General features: G+C 46.0%; 1 protein-coding gene and 2 non-coding genes across 6 annotated transcripts in view; all 3 read left to right on the top strand.

The window, feature by feature from the left end:
- Positions 1 to 18469, top strand: part of LOC140418994 (uncharacterized) — a 578165-nt gene that overhangs the window by 376152 nt on the left and 183544 nt on the right. The gene's annotated exons all lie outside the window — the stretch shown is intronic.
- trnav-aac (transfer RNA valine (anticodon AAC)) lies at positions 13045 to 13117 on the top strand. The gene has a single exon. It is a non-coding gene; the product is annotated as a tRNA-Val (tRNA).
- trnar-gcg (transfer RNA arginine (anticodon GCG)) lies at positions 16134 to 16206 on the top strand. The gene has a single exon. It is a non-coding gene; the product is annotated as a tRNA-Arg (tRNA).

Here is an 18469-nt window from a genome sequence, read left to right as displayed (position 1 = left end):
CGATCCAGGACTCCGGAATGTATCTCTGTGTGAAGCAGACACAGTGAGACACAGAGCGGATCCGGTAATGCAATGAAAAATCTATCAGATGCGGTGATAAAATAATCAAAGTAATAAAACCCGTAATAAGCTGTCACAATAAAAATCCCGCCATATTCGAGGATAAATTTAGAATCGATGTTTCACAGACAACACTCCACTGGATGGCGCGCTAGTACTTTATCTGTGTTCAAAACTTACAGAGGCGTCAGTTCACCGCCGTTACAACTGACAGCTGAGGAGCACAGGAAATATCTGTGCTTCGTGCCATTTCATGTATTTAGGGCAAAAACCTATGTATGACTTACAGAAGCTCTCGCACAGAGCACGTTTCTGGTCCTGAGGCTCTGAAATCCAGTCCCACTTCAGGACTTTCTGGTTCGTAGCCTGGTTAAACCGACTGATGATCAGCTTGTAAACTCTTCCATTATGCCCAATGACAGGTCGTAAGAGCTGGAGAGTTTTCTCGTCAACCAAACTGCAGGAGGCAATTGAAACCACTGCACTCAAACATAATCATAGGTCAATCTAATGGAAGCCCGTGGTCAACCAGCGATGGTGGTACCTGGAGGGTGTGAAGGGTGGCAGTGGAGACTGAGACAGTGAACATAATAAATAGTTGTATTCCAATATCACTGGGTGGTCTGACTAAGATTTAGCAGGTTTCTAATCAATGTGATTCCGCAATATATCAGAGAGAAAGAGAAAGGGATGTCCACCAAGTCGTTACAGAATGTTCTGGTTACTATTTGCGACAAGGTAACCAGGGAAATGCCTAGACTCTCAAATCCCTTTGCTCAAGCATTAGGATAACAACACTTTCTGTCGGAGAATTAAACATTCCCAAAGCCCTCTGTGTTAATAATATCTCCAACATCACGACACCGACTGCAGTGGAAATGAACTTCCTGAGGTTTGAAAATGTTTTCGGCCATCCGGAGTGGGTAACAGGGGCGACATCAGTAAAAGTCTTACTTTCGCTTGCCAAGTCATATTTTACTCCAGGGGTTAAATTAATTCTCCTCCTTTTCCCATGGGGATCATTAATTTGTTATTAATTTCCTATTCTTTATTCCAGTCTCCTTTTCCCGGATTGGATAAATAAGTGGTCACCATCTCCTGGGATTTTCCAGGATTCTGTCTCCAGCCTGTTCAGAGTTTTTTTCCCCCTCAACAGGACACGGGCAGTCCGTCAGGAACAACAATCCTGGAATTTATCGAGGAGACGGTGCATTCCTCAGGGAATGCTGCACTCTCAGAGTTCCTGGCCTCTGGATGATATGTTAAATTGAGGACACTGCCTTCCTCCAGAATGTATCTCTGTGCGAAGCAGACACAGTGGAACACATACCAATGGAGGTATTTACATCGCATGGCCACCATTTCCAAAAAAAGAGCAGGAGAGACGCCCTGTCCAATATCCATCCACCAATCACAATTCCTGTAACAGCGAGACGGTTAAACATTACTGTATGGGATGATATGCTGAGTTCAATTATCTGCTGGGTTTTCTACATTTTGTTGTAACAGGGATGGTGAAACACTTTGGAACCTGAAGCTCTATAAATATTCTAATTTTCATTCTCGAAACTGCCCCATTCCATTGCTTTATTTTGGCAATAAATTTATTAGTGCTAAAAGTATATGTTAGAATTGAAAAGTTGAGATCTCACCTCGATTTCAGGCTCCATTTCAGACACGCCGCTCATCACAGTGTGTGCCTAACGCTCTGTTATGCTGAGTGCTGACAGTTTTTGTACACGTTCAGCCCAGTTCTGTGTCTCTGTGCGTCTCCGCGCGCAGTAATACACCGCGGAGTCTGTCAGCTCCGTATTAGTCACGCTCAGCCGGACGGTGCGGATTGTATCATTGAGCTCCGCTGAAAAACGGTCCCCTGGGGATCTCTCTGTGTTCCCGGTGTATTTACTAATCTGCAGCAGGTACTCCATGGATCCGCTGGGATACTTACGGTACCAAAATAGGTAATAAGTGTTCGTGCTTGTAGCTGTATAATTACAGAACAACTGAACATCATCTCCTTCACTCACTGTGACTGCAGCCGGTGTCTGTGAAACGGAATCTCCTCGACAATGTCCTGTAAGAACCCAGAATGATTATAAATTAAACAATGCGAATTCACTAAGTCTATACCGCAGATTCGTCCCGTCATCCTGACTAATAACCTCAGAGAGTGATCAGACAAGACAATAGAAATATATTTTCCACAGCTCAGTGGTTGCAACGGGAAAATGTTTGGACGGATTAAATAAATCTTCTAACACAAAGATTCCGTTCTTTCTAACGAGATCCGGTCCTCACCTTCAGTCACTGTAACTGGAAGCGCAAAGTCCTAACGGTCTGTGTGTTTGACAGTCTGCTGTTTGTCAAGGTCATTCACTGGCACCAGAGGAGCTTCAATCTCAGCCCAACTCTTCCGCTCTCATCCCCTCGGGAAATGTGCCGACTTCCAGCAGTGTTCCGTGCTGGGACCAGCGAAATTCGGATGACCTTTCGAAGTTGGGGTCAATCTATTTGTCCGACCACCCACACCACCCCCTTGTATTGAGCGAACTGCCTGACGGAATGTCATGTGTAGAAAAGTTGTGACAAAGAGTTGAGTAAACGGTGAACTTACCGGTTAAAAGCGAGACCGCTGTGAGGAATAAATACAAAGTAACAGGTGACATGTTTGCAGAGAGATCGTGGCAGCTTTCAGCAGAACTGGTTGAGGCTGAAATTGTTTTCGCCAAGAGTTGAGAAGAGGTTGAGTCACATCCGAGTGCCTGCTGATTGGTACATTGCTCACAACGTCATCGAGTCACATCCAATTGCCTGTAAGCTCCTTTTCTCTTCAATTGAATCAATGTTCTCACAGGGCATTGGATCTCCAGTTCATCCTGTTGGCGCAGATCGAAAGCGACAACGTGAATTTGTTCATCCCCATGCTAATCTTTAAATAGTAAGAAGTCTTACAACCCCAGGTTAAAGTCCAACAGGTTTGTTTCGATATCACTAGCTTTCGGAGCACTGCTCCTTCCTCAGGAGCAATCTTTAAATTGGTTGACAGGAACAGGTTATTTATAATGTGAGGTGGGCAGTTCTTTCGCCCAGAGCTGGAACAAATGAAATGCTAATGAATTTGGTGGGCATTGTTGTAAACAATGGGTGTTTGGATGAGAACTCTGTATTTTGCATGAACATTAGGCCTTGCGAATATGATGATATACTGAGCCATTGTTGCTCTCTTTGTTTGGCTCTTAATTTGGCTTTGTTTAATTATGTTTACTCAAGAGTCGCCAGGTATCTTTTGACACCGCCACAAGGTTCAGAACCGAATACTGATCAATGACTCGATACACCAGTTAGCATGTTCAAAAGCAATGCTCATTTATTTACACACAGTCAAATCTACTCATGCATAAACTCTACAAACTAGACTACCACTATTACTAAAGCCTATACTTACTTTCGGGTGCCCACTCAGTCAGAGGAACAATGGCCGTTGCTCGGTTCTGAGGCTGATAGGTTGAGCTGTTTACAGTGTAGCCACTAGGAGCGTCTATCTCGTAGCGTGCGTTAACTTGGAACTTAGTTGGTCTGGTGCAGCTGCTAGGCTCGTCTCTCTCTCGGTGAGAGCCAAAGCCAAAGGAGGAAGATTCTCCCTTGGGGAATATCTTTTATACTGAAAAGGGCTCCGCGCGCTTTTGGGCGGACCTTGAACTTGACCTCAACTAATTGGGTCTTTCTCAATCAGTTGCATCGATTTTCCTCCAATAGAGGGGTGGTTCCCTGATCGCTGGGCGTGTCCTGGTGACTGTCAGTCTGCTTTGTCTTAGCCTCTTCTGGCGCCGGGGAGCCTGCCTTAACATTGTGTATCTAAATGTTTCCCTTTTGTCCCCGGAGATGGCTCATTAGTATGTAGATTCATTGGTTGTTTCTGTCCTGTCTGAGAGTTTAAGTTTCTAATCAACAGACAGAGCTTGCACCTGCTTGTTTCTTAGCATTGACCAATTTTTCCTGCATTCTTTGCAAGTGTCCATTTTGTAATCGGGACGTGGCCATCCCAGTGGCTACACCATCAGCAACATAGATGTGCAGGATAAGTGGATTAGCCATGCGAAAATTGTCCCTTAATGTCCAAGGATGTGCAGGTTAAGTGGGGTTGCAGGGTTTAGGGCTGGGGAGTGGGCCAAGTAGGATGCTCTTTCAGAGGGACGGTGGATCTGACCCCCACAATCCAAACATGTGCAGGAAAGGTGAATTGGCCATGCTAAATTACCACTTAATTGGAAAAATTAAAAATAAAGTCCACGAGACCATATGTACATTTATATTGCATTAGATCTTGTCACCAACATGCCTCCGACGTGGAGTATTAATAACAACATAACACAGTGTAGTATAAACAGTGGCCAAATCAAGTGCGATATGAGCAATGGCATGGTGTGTGCAGCAGTAACTGATACTGCACCTACTATAATGAAATAAAAGAGTAAATGCTGGAAAATCTCAGCAGGTCTGACAGCATCAGAATGGAGAGAAAAGAGCTAACGTTTCGAGTCCAATGACTGTCAAAGCTTTGACAAAGAGTCATCGGACTCGAAACGTTAGCTCTTTTCTCTCCCTACAGGTGCTGCCAAACCTGGTGAGATTTTCCAGTATTTTCTCTTTTGTTTCAGATTCCAGCATCCGCAGTAATTTGCTTTTATACTATAATGAAATGATGCACTAAGCTAGACAATGCCTCTGTAGTTTACGAGGTACAATCTCAGGTAATACCACACAGAACCGTGCATCATCGAAATATCAAAACATTTTAGATAGTAGTAGGAGTAGGCCATTTGGCGCTTGGAGCCTGTTCCTCCATCCAACATGATCACAATGTGGCTGTTTAGCACAGGACTAAATCGCTGGCTTTGAAAGCAGACAAAGCAGGCCAGCAGCACGGTTCAATTCCTGTAATAGCCTCCCCGAACAGGCGCCGGAATGTGGCGACTAGGTGCTTTTCACAGTAACTTCATTGAAGCCTCCTTGTGACACTAAGCGATTTTCATTTCATTTCAATAGTTCTCTATTAAAACTATACCCCAGCACATTCCCCATACACTTTGACACATTTAGTGTTCAGAAATCTATTTCCTTCTTAAATATATTCAGTAATTTTGCCACCACAGCTCACTGACCGAAAAATGTTCATTTCTAGATTTTATAGATCGTGCCTCCATTTTCACTGCACTTGGTGCTATTGCTTCTGAGTCATGTCTCGATAATTACTTGCCCCAATGATATCGGAATTGATATTCCACCAGCCAGGTATCAATTGTTCCTTCACTAAAACTTTAAATTCATACTGAACCATTTTAAGGCACTTTCAGTATGTACGGTTTATTAGGACAAAGCATTTGCCTGCGATCGGCTCGACCTCATCCGCCCTCCCATGTTAGCGATGAGTTATTTCAAGTTCCTTCGTTGCAAATATCTTTCAATATTAGTGTATCAATGCAACACTAAACACCAGAACACTTACAAATACGCAAACCACGTATCCATCAACTAAAAGCACAATATGTCAGAGATTGAAAGAGGCAGATTTTTATCAGAGACCAAACTTCAGCTCAGAGTTAACAAGAGGAATTCTGATTGATGGAGATGCAGAGAACTATCTTGGGGCTAGGAGGGACCACAGAAGCTGCAGTCAGCAGTTTCATAGAATATACAGTGCAGAAGGAAGCCATTCCACCGATCGAGTCTGTACCGGCTCTTGGAAAGAGCACCCTACCCAAGGTCCACACCTCCACCCTATCCCCATAACCCAGTAACCCCACCCAACACTAAGGGCAATTTTGGACCCTAAGGGCAATTTATCATGGCCAATCCATCTAACCTGCTCGTCTTTGGACTGTGGGAGGAAACCGGAGCACCTGGAGGAAACCCACGCACACACAGAAAGGATGTGCAGACTCCACACAGACAGTGACCCAAGCCAGAATCGAACCTGGGACCCTGGAGCTGTGAAGCAATTGTGCTATCCACAATGCTACCGTGCTGCCACGTTGGCAATGAATTCACTCCCCTTCCTAAGGGAACAAATGAAAGGCATGGACTCGTTTCTTAATTTGTTTGTTCACCGATCTGTAACTAAAGTGCATGTTGGAAGTTAATTGCCCCTCTGGAGACTCTCATTGTTATAAGTGAGGGACCCTTTGCACGCCTTGCAGAGCGAGTATGTACACCTGGCATAATTCAATTGGTTCCTGAAAGACGATGCATGGACCAGCGAATGGACCATTTTATGTCATTTAATACCCAGCACTCGCTATTATTGGTGTCCCAGGTAAGAGAGGAATCTCAACTATAATATTTGTTTTTCTTCTGAATCTCCAGAAATCTTGTCTCTTCCTTTTAAGGATCGTGCTGGAAACGTTATTGCATTGTGGTATATTAGAGTGCATCAACTAATTTTTTATTACAGAGCAGGACAATAAATGGTCAATAAATTACCCGTCACACTTATAGAACAACTGTTTATTAGACTGCAGAAATATGAATTATAATGGTTAGCATTGCACGGACGTTATATTGTTAAGCATTGCAACCATTTGCTACAAATTGTTATTGGGCTGCAGGGTGGCACAGGAATGGGGAGGGACTAGTCTAATAGGGCAATGAGGCAATTGAAACAATCGGGAGAATGCTGAAATAGAGGCGTTATTAGGCAATCATAGAATCAGTGCAAATAGAGGCCATTCGAACTTGCACCAACCTCTGAAATGTGTACTGCGCCCAGGCTCCATCCCCTGCGCTTTCCCAATAACCCCTGAGCCTGACCTAACCTACACACCTGTTTTAGACACGAAGGGGCAATTTAGAATAGCCAATCCACCTAACCTGCATATCTTTGGGCTGTGGGAGGCACCCAGAGGAAACCACACAGACACAGGGAGAAAGTACAAACTCCACACAGACAGAGACCCAAGGCCAGAATTCGGCCCATCGAGTCCGCATCGGCATTTGAAAAAGCACCCCACCCAAGACCACACCTCCACCGTATCCCCGTAACCAAGTAGCCCCACCCAACCTTTCTGGAGACTAAAGGGCAATTTAACATGGCCAATCCACCTAACCTGCATATCTTTGGATTGTAGGAAGAAACCGGAGCACCCGGAGGAGACCCACGCAGACACGAGGAGACACACAAAAACTATTACAATGATCGGGAGTGTAGATATATGAAAGTGGTCAATAAGGGTTTGAGTAGCTCTTCAGCTAAGGCAGACTTTCAGACGGGCGATACAATGGGCTGTGGAGAAATGTAGAAGTTTGCAGTGTCCGGGCCTCTGGTCGGTTTGGGAATGTGGGCGTTTGGAAGTTCAGCCCACGGTCAAGCAGGAATTGAATATTGTAAATGGTCTGTAACTTCAGAAGAGGGCCAGCCACGGGAATGGACCCAGTGGAGAGCGGAGTTTGTTGCAGGGGCTGATTGCGATATTCTGTGAATTGACAAACGTTTAATCCAGCATTGGATTAGCATCAAGTAGTAATGCCTTTGGATTAATTGAAATCTGGAGGTGCGAAATGGGCAGGTCAGGAGGGATTCAGCAGCGGAATGGACCAGGGAGTAGCTGTTTTTTGGAATCTGCTCAGTGACGCTTGTCTTTTCTCTATTACAGCCAACTTGGTGGCGATCATCATCCTATCCCGAGGACGGTGCGGACTGTCTCGGTGTATCACCTACTACCTGGTAGCGATAGCAGTGACTAACCTCCTTGTCATGGTCACCTCTGTTATCTTGAGCCGGATTGGTGGCATTTACTTCAGATACAGTGTCCTATCGATCACCCCCGGATGCGCTGTCAGCACCGTGCTCCTGTATGCGACCCGCAATGGTTCAGTCTGGCTGACCATGGCCTTCACCTTCGACCGTTTTGTCTCCATCTGCTATCAGAAACTGAAGACCAGATACTGCACCGAGAAAACCGCACTGCTGGTCATCGGAATGGCCATTACCCTGAGCTACGTCAAGAACGTCCCCTTTTACTTCACCTACCAGCCCCTGTACATATTGGACGGGGTGCCCTGGTTCTGTGATATTAAATCCAGCTATTACACTATACCATCGTGGCAAGCCTATGACTGGCTCGACCACATATTAACCCCCTTTCTCCCGTTCTTCTTCATTCTGCTGCTCAACGCCCTGACTGTAAGACACATTGTAGAAGCCAGCAGAGCCCGCAGGAGGCTGAAGGGCTCCGCGAGTGACGGAGATCCAGCGATTGCCAATCGCAAGTAGTCGATTGTCCTGCTCTTCGCCATCTCGCTCAGCTTCCTCCTCCTCTGGGTCACATATGTTGGACATTTCCTATACGTTCGTGTTACAGCTGAGGCCTACTTCACCGGTCTGGATTTCAACGACCCACACTTCATCTTTCTAGAAACGACCAACATGCTTCAGTTACTCAGTTCCTGCAACAACACCTTCATCTATGCAGTAGCCCAGACCAAGTTCCGAAATGAGCTGAAGAAGTTGCTCACTTTTCCCTTCGCCATTATCACGAGTTGCTTTAGGTTGAACAGTGCTTCATGATCAAGTTAAGGACTATTAATATATCCAGAATTAGGCAGAATCTGCAATCATGCTTGTTTACAAAGATGTTACAGCCACAATAGTTCATGGTCCTGAACAAAATAAACCATTTACAAGACAAAGTGTATACTCCAGCATTCGGAAGTAACATGAGGTACATACGAAATAGCAGGCAGAGTGGTCGAACAAACCACTTTTATTTACTGCACGCTCAATGGCAGATGTAACAATTTTTTAAAAATGTTTTTATTGCAGTTTTTTATTTCATACATTGTACAATAGACAAGGGTATGCGAAGCGATTACAATATTCAAGAACTTTACACCCACCCCCGCCCCCCCCACTCATTGACCATCTCTGCCCCCCGTTTTTGTTGTTTAAAGATACTTTATTCGATCAGATATCATACAATAGGCGATTGTCATCTATTTACATATATGCAGCTCTTTCCCCTTCGCCTTCTCTTCTCCCACTTTGTAGATTGGCCGTGATCCCCTACAATCACCCCCCCCCCCCCCCCCCGCCCCCTCCGCCCCCCACCCCTCGTCTCGTTTTCGGTGTTTCTTTAGGAGTTCTGGTCTTTGTGGCCTTGCTCTCGGCCCCCATTATCCGTTCTGGCGTTGCTCCAGCCTCCCCTCCTCTCTCCCGAGCCTCCCTCCAAATCTCATCCCCTCCCTATCTGTTCTCTGCTGTCTCGTTCGTTCCGTCCCGTCACCCCCGCCCCCCCCCCCTCCACCCACCCTCACACACAGACCAATCCCAAAGCCTTTTATTCGTATATAAGGAACAAGCGGGTAACTAGAGAAAGGATTGGTCCACTCAAAGACAAAAGGGGGAATTTATGCGTAGTCAGAGGAAATGGGTGAGAGTCTTAATGAGTACTTTGCATCGGTGTTCACCAAGGAGAGGGACATGACGGATGTTGAGGTTAGGGATGGATGTTAAAATGCTCTAGGTCAAGTCGGCATATGGAAGGGGGAAGTTTTGGGTATTCTAAAAGGCATTAAGGTGGTCAAGTCCCCAGGTCTGGATGGGATCTATCCCAGGTTACTGAGGGAAGCGAGGGACGAAATAGCTGGGGCCTTAACAGTTATCTTTGCAGAATCCTTGAGCACGAGTGAGGCCCCGGAGGACTGGAGAATTGCTAATGTTGTCCCTTTGTTTAAGAAGGGTAGCAGGGATAATCCAGAGAATTATAGACCTGTGAGCTTGACGTCAGTGGTAGGCAAACTGTTGGAGAAGATACTGAGGGATAGGATCTATTCACATTTGGAAGAAAATAGACTTATCAGTGATCGGCAGCATGGTTTTGTGCAGGGAAGGCCATGTCTTACAAACTTAATAAAATTATTTGAGGAAGTGACCAAGTTAATTGATGAGGGAAGGGTTGTAGATGTCATATACATGGACTTCAGTAAGGCGTTTGATAAAGTTTCCCATGGCAGGTTAATGGAAAAAGCGAAGTCGAATGGGGTTCAGGGTGTACTAGCTAGATGGATAAAGAACTGGCTGGGCAACAGGAGACAGAGAGTAGTGGTGGAAGGGAGTGTCTCAAAATGGAGAAAGGTGACTAGTGGTGCTCCACAGGATTCCGTGCTCGGACCACTGTTGTTTGTGATATACATAAATGATCTGGACGAAGGTATAGGTGGTCTGATTAGCAAGTTTGCAGATGATACTAAGATTGGTGGAGTTGCAAATAGCGAGGGGGACTGTCAGAGAATACAGCAAAATATAGATCGATTGGAGAGTTGGGCAGAGAAATGGAAGATGGAGTTCAATCCAGACAAATGCGAAGTGATGCATTTTGGAAGATTCAATTCAAGAGCGGTCAACAGAAGAGTCCTGGGGAAAATTGATCTTGGAGTTCAGGTCCATTGTACCCTGAAGGTGGCAACGCAGATCGATAGAGTGGTCAAGGAGGCAGACAGCATGCTTGCCTTCATCGGACGGGGTATTGAATACAAGAGTCAGCAGGTCATGTTACAGTTGTTTAGGACTTTGGTTAGACCACATTTGGAATACTGCGTGCAGTTCTGGTCGCCACATTACCAGAAGGATGTAGATGCTTTAGAGAGGGTACAGAGGAGGTTCTCCAGGATGTTGCCTGGTATGGAGGGTGCTAGCTATGAAGAAACGTTGGGTAGATTAGGATTGTTTTCGTTGGAAAGACGGAGGTTGAGGGGGGACCTGATTGAGGTCTACAAAATTATGAGGGGTATGGACAGGATGGATAGCAACAAGCTTTTTCCAGGAGTGGGGGTGTCAATTACAAGCGGTCACGATTTCTAGGTGAGAGGGGAAATGTTTAAGGGAGATGTGCCTGGAAAAGTTTTAATGCAGAGGGTGGTGGGTGCCTGGAGGTGGTAGAGGCGGGCACGATAGCATCATTTACGATGCATCTGGACAGATATATGAATGGGCGGGGAACAGAGGGAAGTCGATCCTTGGAAAATAGGCGAAAGGTTTAGATAATGAATGAAATGAAAATCGCTTATTGTCATAAGACGACATCAAATGAAGTTACTGTGAAAAGCCCCGAGTCGCCACATTCCGGCGCCTGTTCGGGGAGGCTGGTACGGGAATAGAACCATACTGCTGGCTGCCTTGTGTCTGCTTTCAAAGCCAGTGGTTTAGCACTGTGCTAAACAGACCGCAGAGTGAGAAGCCGAAGGGCCTGTTCCTGTGCTGTAATTTTCTGTGTTCTTTGATCATACACAAACTTACCCTCCCCTCGCTCTTTTGGCTGTTGGCTTCGGAACGGTGTTGGAACACGTGGTGAATTCTCTCCTCGCGTTTTGGAAGCCCTCCTCCGACCCTCAAATGGCAAATTTTATTTACTCCAGGTGGAGAAATTGCGACACGTCTGCCAGCCAGTCTGCTGTTGTGAGTCATGCTGCTGATCGTCAGCTGAGCAGGATTCCTCGGTGGGCGATTAGGGAAGCAAAGGCAAGGGGGTCGACCCCTTTCCCCATGAATAGCTTTGGCTGGTTCGATACCCCGAATACTGCCATTCCGCGGGCACGGGTCCACCCTCACAACCTTGGACATTGCCTCAATGAAGGCTGCCCAAAATCCGTCAAGTAAGGGGCATATCCAGAACATGCAGGTGTGGTTGGCTGCGCCTCCCTGACACCGTTACCATTTGTCCTCCACCACCTTATTGTGCTTCTTGTCAGATGCACTCTGTGCAATACTGTCAGTTGCACGAGGCTTGGCCTTCCGTACGCGAAGGTGGTTTTGGGCCTGTTGAGGGATTCGGTCCACACAACGACAAGCTTTTCGAAAATGTCCCGATTTTCTCGGGACCGTATTGATTCCCTGCAGCGTGAGCTCAGCTTCTCAAAGCAAACCCAATGTGAATGAATCCCGCCGTCTGAGCCGCTAACAAATGAAGAAAATATGTCGCTTGACCAACAAAAAAACCTCACCAATGGGCTTGTCCGGAATTTGAACCCGCGACCTCTCGCAGGTTTTGACACCAAGACGCCTAAAGCGAGAATCATACTCCTAGACCAACTAAGCCCTCGCAAACAATGGAAGCATACTGTCATTGCCATCGAAAGTCCATCTAACATCTGAGGAGAACGGAAAATACTGGAACAACTCAGGGAGTCAGGCGGCATTTGTCGACAGGACAACAAAGCTCGTCTTTCACCATCACCTTTCATTAAAACCGGGACCGGTTAGAAATGTAGGACGTTTGAACCAAGTGAAATCCCGGAGGGAGCAAACAGAACAACAGGAAAGGGCTCTGACCGGGTGCAAGTCAGGAGAGATTAAATGAGAAAAGGCTTTGGGCCCGAGGCCACAGAGTGAGGTTAGCATCGAATCAGAGAATAATTACACCACAGAATGAGGCCATTCGGGTTGCTGTGTCCGTGCCAGCTCTCTGTTAGCGCAATGGAACAAACAAAGAAACAAAAGATGCGTGTGCATCTTTTCGAGCATCGATTCTATCCAAACGCACTCCACCTCAGACACTCTCTCCCTCGAGCATCATCTGTGGGGAGAGAAACGATGTAAACATCCCGAGTCCTGAGGAATCTTTTTCAGAGTGGGCCAATGTAAATCAACCCCGCCGTCAGCATCGCAAACAATTCATAATGTCAGACCTGGAGTAAAGGGCTTGTCCTGGATTTAAACCCACGACCGCTCGCAGGGGCATTGATTGAAAATCCTAAACGAGACCCATACCTTGAGACCAAAGAGCACAAATTGAAGACGGAGCTTAAGCAAAATATAACTTATGTCAAGATCGATATAATTTCTACATCTCATGGTTTTATATGTTGAAACATCTGTTTTAAAAAAAAAAAGCTGCCGTCCTGTAATAAGTGACGTGGCCTCTCAGCCTCACCATGCGAATCTGCAGCAACACAGTGAGGTTGGACAGTGTACACGTCCGTTGGCCGCCAGCTGTTTCTGTGGTGTAGTGGTTATCACATTCGCCTAACACGCGAAAAGTCCCCGGTTCGAAACCAGGCAGCAACATCTCGTACTTCTAGTTTCGTCTGTTGCTGAATATTACCTCAATCTCGTAACTGGTCTTCATCAACGAGAAACAACCAAATGTATTCATCCGTATGGGCCAGTGGCGCAATCGTTTACGCGTCTGACAACGAATCAGCCGATTCCAGGTTCGACTCCTGGATGTCTCGGTCTTAAGAATTTTGGCCTGCGCTTTAACTCTGTGTGGGACAGCTGATTATTGATGCAGAGCAAAGTGAGCAGAACATCTTCAATTCTCGTATCGATTGTGGTTATTTGCGAAAACCCTGCCTTCTCAATTTAACTTCCACTTCAAGCAAAACATAACTTATCTTCAGGTCAGTAAAGTTCCATTCCTGATTGTTTTATAAGTTGAGACATCGGTTTTAAAGAAACGGCTGTCTTCATGTAATAAGTGACATGACCTCTCAGCCGAACCATGACAAGAGGCGGCAACACAGTGAGGTTGAACATTGCACAAGTCCATTGATTACTGCACCGCCAGCGGTTTCTGTAGTGTAGTGGTTAGCACATTCCCCTAACATGCGAAAGGTCCCGGGTCCATACCGGGCAGAAACATTAAGTGCTTCTCATGTTGTGGGAGGAATGTTTGCACAAAGTACTTTTGTTCCCCGTTCTCGTATGTTCGAGGATTATGAGATTTAGTCTGTCATGAGCCATTAATATAAATTCCACATTAAGTCACAAGTACTGAATTTTCGACAGGCAATGAGAAGAAAATGGTCTTCCTATTTTGGATATTCGGAGCTAGTACAACAGAATTTCATGCATTTACAAATGCAGATGAACATACTTATTCACCATCTCAAACATGTCTAAATGAACGACAAATGCAACTTACTGCGGATGCTTCATTCTGAAACAAAAACAGAAAATACTGGACAATCTCAGCAGGTCTGACAGGCTCTGTGGAGCGTGATGGCAGCTGTCGTTCCGGGTCTGGGTGACTCTTTGTCAAAGCTGGAGAACTGGAAATTGGGTCAGATTCAGCCTATTGTGGATGGGCGGGGGTTGGGGTGCCCTATTGGGCCTCGATAGAGTGGTCAACAATAGGTGGAAAATGACGACAATGTCTCGGGCAGAAAGAAAAAGGGAATGTTAATGTTGCTAATCAAGGCTAACAAAGGTGCTGATAGTGGCGCCTCAAGAGATCAGAATGTGTTAATAGCAGAACAAAGTAAGCAGGATGTCAGAGAACAATTCGCGACAGGGATCAGATTGCTCATATAGGATGGTATGGGCTGGGGGAGGGGGGCAATGCTGAGGGTAAAACATATCAATTGAAGGAATGAAAATAAGGTGATGGAAACAGATGTGAAGGGGGAAGAGAGATTACACAGTCTGATGTTGTTGAACTGAATAAAATGAAACAGACAGAGAGCTGCCTGAATCCACTGGAATGAGTCAATAGAGGTAAGTGAATGTCTAATCACAGACAAGCTTTTAGAAAACGTCTCGATTGTCTCGGGAACGTGTTGGTTCCCTGCTGTGTGAGCTGAGCTTCTCAAACGAAACCCAGTGTGAATGAATCCCGCCGAATGCGCCGCAAAGAAATGAAGAAAACATATCGCTTGACCAACAGAAAATCTCATCAAAGGGCTCGTCCGGGATTTAAACCCGGGATCTCGCGCAACTTTCGAAACCGAGACACCCAAAGCGAGAATCATACCCCTCGACCAACGAGCCCTGGGAAAGTAACAGAAGCACGCTGTTATTGCCATCGAAAGTCGATCTAACATCTGCGGAAAATACTGGAACAACTCAGCGAGTCAGGCGGGATTTGTCGACAGGACAACAAAGCTCGTCTTTCACCATCACCTTTCATTAAAATGGGACCGGTTAGAAATGTCGGACGTTTTAACCAAGTGAAATCCCGGAGGGAGCAAACAGAACAACAGGAAAGGGCTGTGACAGGGTGCAAGTCAGGAGACATTAAATGAGAAAAGGCCTAGGGTTCCCTGGCCACAGAGTGAGGTTAGCGTCGAATGAGAGAATAATTACACCACAGTATGAGGCCATTCCAGCCGCTGTGTCTGTGCCAGCTCACAACAACTACCGCCCGGATGCAAAGAACAAGTGGAAACAAGATTCAAACCCAAATCTGCGATGGAAGGACACACAGAATGGGGGCAGCATTTACAGTGTGAGACTGTTGCACACACTCTGAGTGTGAAAGCTGTAAAGTGCCCAGTGGAAAGATGCGCTGCTGTTCTTCGAGTGTTTGTTGAGCTTCTTTGGAACATTTCAAGAGGCCGAGGTCCGGGAGGTCAGCGTTAAGATGCAGCTCTCCACGTCAGGTCAATTCTCCACTTTGGCTCTGTGGATTAGATGGGTCACGTCCCTGTGAAGTTAACGCAGATCTGGAGCATCAATTCTATCCAAACGCACTCCAGCTCAGACACTGTCTCCCTCGAGCATCATCTGTGGGGAGAGAAACGACGGAAACATCCCGAGTCCTGAGAAACCTTTTTCAGAGTGAGCCAATGCAAACCAACGCCGCCGTCAGCGTCGCAAACAATTCATAATGTCTGACCTGGAGTAAAGGGCTTGTCCTGGATTCAAACCCACGACCGCTCGCATTGATTAAAAATCCGTAAACGAGAACCATACCTCGAGACCACAGGGCACAAATCTAAGACCGAGCTAAGCAAAATAGAACTTATGTTCAGTTCGATATCATTTCTGCATCTCATGGTTTTATATGTTGAAACATCTGTTTTTTTTAAATAAACAGCTGTCGTCTTGTAACAAGTGGCCTGGCCTGGCCTCTCAGCCTCGCCATGCGAATCTGCAGCAACACAGTGAGGTTGAACATTGTACACGTCCGTTAGTTGCCAACTGTTTCTGTAGTGTAGTGGTTATCAAATTCGCTTTGCACGCGAAAAGTCACCGGTTCGAAACCGCGCAGAAACATCTCGTACTCCCAGTTTAGTCTGCTGCAGACTATCTCGTAACTGGTCTTCATCAACGAGAAACAGCCAAATGCGTGCACTCGAATGGGCCAGTGGCGCAATGGATAACGCGCTTGACTGCGAATCAGGAGATCCCAGGTTCGACTCCTGGCTGGCTCGGACTTCTGAATTTTGGCCTGCGCTTTAACTCAGTGGGTGGGACAGCTGATTCTTGATGCAGAGCAAAGTGAGCAGGACATCTTCCATTCTCGTATCGGTTGTGGTTATTTACGAAAGCCCTGCCTTCTCAATTTAACTTCCACTTCAAGCAAAACATAACTTATCTTCAGGTCTGTAAAGTTCCATTCCTGATTGTTTTATAAGTTGAGACATCGGTTTTAAAGAAACGGCTGTCTTCTTGTAATAAGTGACATGGCATCTCAGCCGAACCATGAGAAGAGGCGGCAACACAGTGAGGTTGAACATTTCACAAGTCCATTGATTACTGCACCGCCAGCGGTTTCGGTAGTGTAGTGGTTAGCACATTCCCCTAACATGCGAAAGGTCCCCGGGTCCATACCGGGTAGAAACATCAAGTGCTTCTCATGTTGTGTGAGGAATGTTTGCACAAAGTACTTTTGTTCCCCGATCTCGTATGTTCGAGGATTATGAGGTTTAGTCTCTCATGAGCCACTCAAATAAATTCCACATTAAGTCACAAGTACTGAATTTTCGACAGGCAATGAGAAGAAAAGGATCTTCCTATTTTGGATATTCGGAGCTAGTACACCCACAACATAATTTCATGCATTTACAAATGCAGATGAACATACTTATTCACCATCTCAAACATGTCTAAATGAACGACAAATGCAACTTACTGCGGATGCTTCATTCTGAAACAAAAACAGAAAATACTGGACAATCTCAGCAGGTCTGACAGCCTCTGTGGAGCGAGATGGCAGCTGTCGTTCCGCGTCTGGGTGACTCTTTGTCAAAGCTGGAGAACTGGAAATGGGGTCAGATTCAGCCTATTGTGGATGGGCTGGGTGGGGGGGGGTGCCCTATTGGGCCTCAATAGAGTGGTCAGCAATAGGTGGAAAATGACGAAAATGTCTCGGACAGAAAGAAAAAGGCAATGTAAATGAGGCTAATCAAGGCTAAGAAAGGTGCTGATGGCGCATTAAGAGGTCACAATGTGTTAATGGGAGAACAAAGTAAGCACTGTGTCAGAGAACAATTGGCAACAGGGATCAGATTGCTCAAGCAGGATTTTATGGGCGGGGGGAGGGGAGCAATGGAAGGAATGAAAATATGTTGATGGAAACAGATGGTGGAGGGGGAAGAGAGATTACACAGTCTGATGTTGTTGAACTGAATAAAATGAAACTGACAGAGAGCTGCCTGAATCCACTGGAATTAGTCAATAGAGGTAAGTGAATGTCCACACATAGACAAGCTTTTCGAAAATGTCTCGATTTCCTCGGGAACGTACTGGCTCCCTGCAGAGTGAGCTCAGCTTCTCAAAGCTAACCCCATGTGAATGAATCCCGCCGTCTGCGCCGCAAAGAAATGAAGAAAACATGTCGCGTGACCAACAGAAAACAGCATCAAAGGGCTCATCCGAGATTTGAAGGCGGGATTTCTCGCAAATTTCGACACCGAGACACCCGAAGCGAGAATCACAGTCCTAGACCAACGAGACCCTCAAAAATAACCTAAGCAGACTGTCATTGGCATCGAAATTCGATCTAACATCTGCGGAGAAAGCGGAAAATACTTGAACAACTCAGGGAGCCAGGCGGCCTTAGCCGACAGGACAACAAAGCTCGTCTTTCACTATCACCTTTCATTTAAACTGGGACAGGTTAGAAATGTAGGATGTATTAACCAAGTGAAATCCCGGAGGGAGGAAACAGAACAACAGGAAAGGGCTCTGATAATGCGCAAGTCAGGAGAGATTAAATGAGAAAAGGCCTTGTGTTCCTGGCCACAGGGTGAGGTTAGAATCGAATCAGAGAATGATTACACCACAGAATGAGGCCATTCCGGCTGCCGTGTCTGTGCCAGCTCTCTGTTGGAGGAATGGAAGAAACAAAGAATGAAAAGATGTGTTTGGAGGAGCTGTCGGGGCAGATTGATCAACAGCTGCGTGAATGCAGCAAGTGTGAGGATCTGTAGGGACAGCACAAATTCACATCAGCGGCGCTTCAGGGTTTTTTTAACTGGTGGAGTCGACATAGCCCCTGGGATGTTGTTGCACTCACCTTGGGACCTGCCCCTCCGTCTCTCAGCAGGTGAAGTCTGCCCCTAACCTGGATGGCGCCTTTTCATTGGGCAGAAATGGTCAACATCGATCAACATCGACCAAAAAATTTATATTTTTGTTGAAGGCTAAACTATACACCAAAACGTCACATGGTCCTGCACGATAATAATAATC

This window comes from Scyliorhinus torazame, chromosome 5, assembly GCF_047496885.1.
Source record: "Scyliorhinus torazame isolate Kashiwa2021f chromosome 5, sScyTor2.1, whole genome shotgun sequence".
Lineage (NCBI taxonomy): Eukaryota > Metazoa > Chordata > Chondrichthyes > Carcharhiniformes > Scyliorhinidae > Scyliorhinus > Scyliorhinus torazame.
This window is presented reverse-complemented; position numbering and strand designations above follow the sequence as displayed.